The following is a 5,518-nucleotide window of genomic DNA, read 5'->3' as shown; positions in this document are numbered from 1 at the left end:
ACTCGATCTATTTTGTTTTTGTAAATATGACTAGCTCATCATGCCTGATTCAACTTTGTTGTGAGATAAACATGTTTGCAATAACAACTTAGAGATCATAGTTGCTTATCCATGCTTAATTAGCTAGGAGCTTATAATGGTTTGTCTTGGATGCCCACATGAATGTTGAGATGACTATGATGTAGTATGATAGGATGGTATCCTTCTTTGAATGATTCAAGTGGCTTGACTTGGCGCATGTTCACGCATGTAGTTGAAACAAAATCAGCATAGCCTCTATGATATTCATGTTCATGGTGATTTATGTCCTACTCATGCTTGCACTCAATGTTAGTTAATTTCAATGCATTTTGATGACTGTTGTCTCTCTCTAGTTGGTCGCTTCCTAGTCTTTTGCTAGCCTTCACTTGTACTAAGCAGGAATACTGCTTGTGCATCCACCCCCATAAACCCAAAGTTGTTCCATATGAGTCCACCATACCTACCTATATGCGGTATCTACCTGCCGTTCCAAGTAAATTTGCATGTGCCACTCTCTAAATCTTCAAGAAATAATCTGTTTTGCATGCCCGAACCGCTCATGTGGTGACAGGGGGATATTGGTATCTTCCATGTTAGGCGTGTTATCCTCGATATGTGTTTATTCACTATCATTCACGAGAAAGGGGTCGGTATTTGGAATTACCAGTTCCATGCTCAAATCGAAAAGATAATTGCAAACAAAACTCCCCCAGGATTGATGTTGGTATGGACGGTACCCGAGGATTCAGCTAGCCATGGAGTGTGATTGATTGGTGGTGGGGGAGTCAAAAATTTACTTTTCTGTTTGGGAACCGCCTATAGCATGTGTAGCATGGAAGATGTTGAGAACTCTTAGTCATTGCGTTGACAATGAAAGCATGCCACCCAAAATTATTATCTCTGTTTTAAAAGCTTGAGCTCTGGCACCTCTGCAAATCAATGCTTCGCTCGACGAAGGGCCTGTCTATTTATGTTCCTGTTGAGTCATCCTCCTATTTTTACTGTATTGAGTATGACCGTGACTGGATCTTCATTGCCTTGAATTACAATGTTTAGTCAGCCCTTGGTCTTTGAAGGTGCTCTGCATTTATGTTTTGCAGTCACAGAAAGAGCTAGCGAGATACCATCTGTTCGAACTGCTTCATGTTGTTTTGATTGAAGTGTTGACATTTGAGGCTTATTATTATTTGCTCGCTAGTTGATTATGCCATTGATTTGAGGTTACCGTGAGACCTAGATGTCATTTTCTTATGTGGTTTGGTTGTGATGTTGCTGAAATTATGGTTATGAGTTAGACATAGTTACAACAACAAGATCAAACAGAGTTCGTCAAAGTTTTTCTTTTGTCTCTTTCAGTTTGTCAACTGAATTGCTTGAGGACAAGCAAGGCTTTAATCTTGGGGGAGTTGATACGTCTCCGTCGTATCTACTTTTCCGAACTCTTTTGCCCTTGGTTTGGACTCTAATTTGCATGATTTGAATGGAACTAACCCGGACTGACGCTGTTTTCAGCAGAATTGCCATGGTGTTGTTTTTGTGCAGAAATAAAAGTTGTCGGAATGTCCTGAAAATTTACGGAGATTTATTCTGGAATAAAAGAAAAATACCTGCGCAAAGATCCACCAGAGGGGGCGTGCCAGTGGGCCACAAGCCCACAGGCCGTGGCCGCCCCCCTAGGCTGCTCCGTGAGGGCTTGTGGGGCCCACGTGGCACCACCGCCCCCAAACTCAGCTCTATATCTTCCATCTCGCCCGGAAAAAAATTGGAGAGAAGGTTTCATCGCGTTTTACAATACGGAGGCGCCGCCACCTCCTGTTCTTCATCTCGAGGGCAGATCTGGAGTCCTTTCGGGCTCCGGAGAGGGGAAATCATCGCCATCGTCATCATCAACCTTCCTCCATCGACAATTCCATGATGCTCTTCATCGTTCGTGAGTAATCTCATCGTAGGCTTGCTGGACGGTGATGAGTTGGATGAGATCTATCATGTAATCGAGTTAGTTTTTGATAGGGATTGATCCCTAGTATCCACTATGTTCTAGATTGATGTTGATACTGCTTGGCTATGCTTAATGCTTGTCACTAGGGCCCGAGTGCCATGATTTCAGATATGAACCTATTATGTTGTCGCCAATATATGTGTGTTTTAGATCCTATCTTGCAAGTTGTAGTCACCTACTATGTGTTATGACCCGGCAACCCCACAGTTACAATAACCGGAACCACTCCCGGAGATGACCATAGTATGAGGAGTTCATGTATTCACCACGTGTTAATGCATAGGTCCGGTTCTTTATTAAAAGGAGAACCTTAATATCCCTTAGTTTCCATTAGGACCCTGCTGCCATGGGAGGGATGGACAATAGATGTCATGCAAGTTCTTTTCCCTAAGCACGTATGACTACATACGAAATACATGCCTACATCAGATTGACGAACGGGAGCTAGTTACTTATCTCTCTGTGTTATAGCTGTTACATGATGATTCACATCCGTCACACTCATCCATCACCGATCCACTGCCTACGAGTATTTTACTACTGGTCCTTGCTATGTTACTTTGTCTAGGCTTGTCCCTTGCTACAAAAGGGATTGGGCCAATTTGCTACTACTGTTGCTACTGCTGTTACTCTGCTGCTGCTGCTACTGCTGTTCCTTGCTACTTTGTTGTTACTTGTTACAAGACCTTTTTCAACACCGTTGCCGGGGAAGGATAGTTCCCCGTCCACATGCAACTTACTAGCACCATTGATACAACAGTTAGGAATAGTCTGCCGTCAACAGATCATTTCTGGCAGCGTTGCTATCATACTACTTTGCTACTGATACTTTGCTTGCAGACACTAATCTTTCAGGTGTGGTTGAATCTGACAAACTCAGCTTCTAATACTCAAGAATATTCTTTCGCTTCCCCTGTCGAACCAACAAATTTGGGTTGAGTACTCTACCCTTGAAAACTGTTGTGATCCCCTATACTTGAGGGTCATCACATTCCAATGCATGGGAAGAGTTAGAATTCATTGTACATGATATATGTTGCTTTGTGATCATTACTTAATTACAAATCATTGTTAATTAAAATTGGATTTTATATACCTTGGGATTCGGGTCGATCAATTATTTGAGCACTATATGTCTAGCTTAATAGCTTTAAAGAAAGCACTGCCAGGGAGACAACCCGGAAGTTTTAGAGAGTCATTTATTTCTGTTGTGTGCTTTTAAAATAATTAAAAACAAAAAATAAAGTGGGAATTATCAAAAAGAAAGGTGAAACTGAGAAATTTGAGCATCGTTGAAATGGGGGACTTCCTTGAACTTTTGTCCGTGCCCATGGAAAATTTATGAATCTTTATTACCGAAACTTTTAAGATAAATCTCTTGTACAAATCCATAGTATTATAAAAATAATGTGCCAAGATTTACCTTTAGGATTTTTAAATTGCTTGTTCGATATGTGATGTGTAAAACAGAAATTTTAGCTGTAGTGTTTGATTTTTGATATTTTACAAGAACGTCAAATAATTGTGATATTTTACACACTATTATAGAAATATTTTACCATGTCCTAATGTGTTAGAATTTTTTTAGTTACAGAAGTATGTGATTTATTTTTATCTTTATAGACTTTCCTGTTTTTCACAGATTGTTGTTATAGTTTCTTTGTCTGCTTATGTTTTGAATTCTTGTTGAGACCCATTGACTTGGGAGTCATAGAATTGTAATAGAATACAGTAGGTAATAATATATTAGAAATATACAATATTTTTATGGAAGGACATGATGAGATTTGTTGATTATGTACTAGCGTTTATAATAAAAGTTCTGGCATGTTTTGTGTGGATGAAATGTTCAATGATCGAGGAGGCATCGATATGAGAACAATAAGGAGAGACAAGAATTCAAGCTTGGGGATGCCCAAAGCACCCCATATAAATATTCAAGAATACTCAAGCGTCTAAGCTTGGGGATGTCCTGGAAGACATTCCATCTTTCTTCTTCAAGAACTATCGGTATGTTTCGGTTTTTCTTTTGTTCACATGATATGCGTAAATTCTTGGAGTGGCGTGTGCCTTTTATTTTCCTTTTAGAAACGCACCATGCTGGTTTGGGAAATTCTATGGTTTAATCATAGAATCCGCTTTGAAGTTCACTTATATCGTTTGAGTATGGCTTTATAGAATGCTTTATGTGCTTCACTTTTATCATTTGAAGTTGGATGCATGTTTATCTACATATAGAAAGCCGTTATTTGTAGAATGTTATCTTGCTTCAATTATCTTCATTAGAGTGTGGTATTTTGTAGAAATAATTAAACTCTCATGCTTCACTTATACCTATTTAGAGAGTCAACATAAATTGGTCATTTAAATGGTTAGGCATAAAATCCTACAAAAAACTTGTAGATCAATGAATATGATATGTTTGATTCCTTGCAATAGTTTTGTGACATTAAGATAGTAATATGTGGGTGCACTAGTTGATGATTGTGGATTAGTAAGAATATTGATGGTAAGGTTTGTGATTCTCGAAGCATGCACGTATAGTCTCTAGTTATGTGATGAAGATTGGAGCATAATTTATCCCTGATTAAAATCCTTTGTGATGTTATAATCGGGGGGGGGGGTGTGATGGTTAACTCATACCAACCTCCTCCCTAGGAGCATGCGAGTAGTATTTTGCTTTGAGAGACCTAATAAAACCTTGCAATAAGTATGTGACTTCTTTATGACTAATGTGAAACCATGGATATATGCACTCTCACCTCCACATATTCGCTAGCCTCTTCGGTACCGTGCATTGCCCATTCTCACTTCGAGGATCGGTGCAATTTTCCCTCATGCATCCAAACCCCGCGACATGATACACTATATCGCACATAACCCTCAATATATCTTCCTCAAAATAGCCACCATACCTACCTATCATGGCATTTCCATAGCCATTCCGAGATATATTGCCCTGCAACTTCCATCGTCACTTCATATGACTTCTACTTCCATTGTCTTATTGCTTTGCATGATCGTAATATAGCTAGCATGATATTCACATGGCTTGTCCATTTTTTGATATCTTTTGCTACACTAGATCATTGCACATCCTCGTACACTATGGGAGGCATTCATATAGAGTCATATCTTCCTATCAGTTTTTCATATCGAGTTGTAAGTAAATAAAAGTGTGATGATCATCATTATTAGAGCATTGTCCTAATGAGGAAATGAAAATGAGGGAGGCCAGATGAGCCCATCATAAAAAACAGAAATGCGGGACGTGAAAATAAAAAAAGAGAAGCCCACCATAAAAAACAAATAAATGAGAGAAAAAGAGAGAAGGGAATTTGCTACTATCCTTTACCACACTTGTGCCTCAAAGTGGCACCACGTTCTTCATATAGATAGTTTCTTGTTTTCCCACTTCCATATGCTAGTGGGAATTTTTTCATTATAGAACTTGGCTTGTATATTCCAATGACGGGCATCCTCAAATGTCCGATGTAT

Source organism: Hordeum vulgare, chromosome 4H, assembly GCF_904849725.1.
Source record: "Hordeum vulgare subsp. vulgare chromosome 4H, MorexV3_pseudomolecules_assembly, whole genome shotgun sequence".
Lineage (NCBI taxonomy): Eukaryota > Viridiplantae > Streptophyta > Magnoliopsida > Poales > Poaceae > Hordeum > Hordeum vulgare.
The sequence above is the reverse complement of the archived record's forward strand: the minus strand, read 5'-3'. Positions refer to the sequence as shown.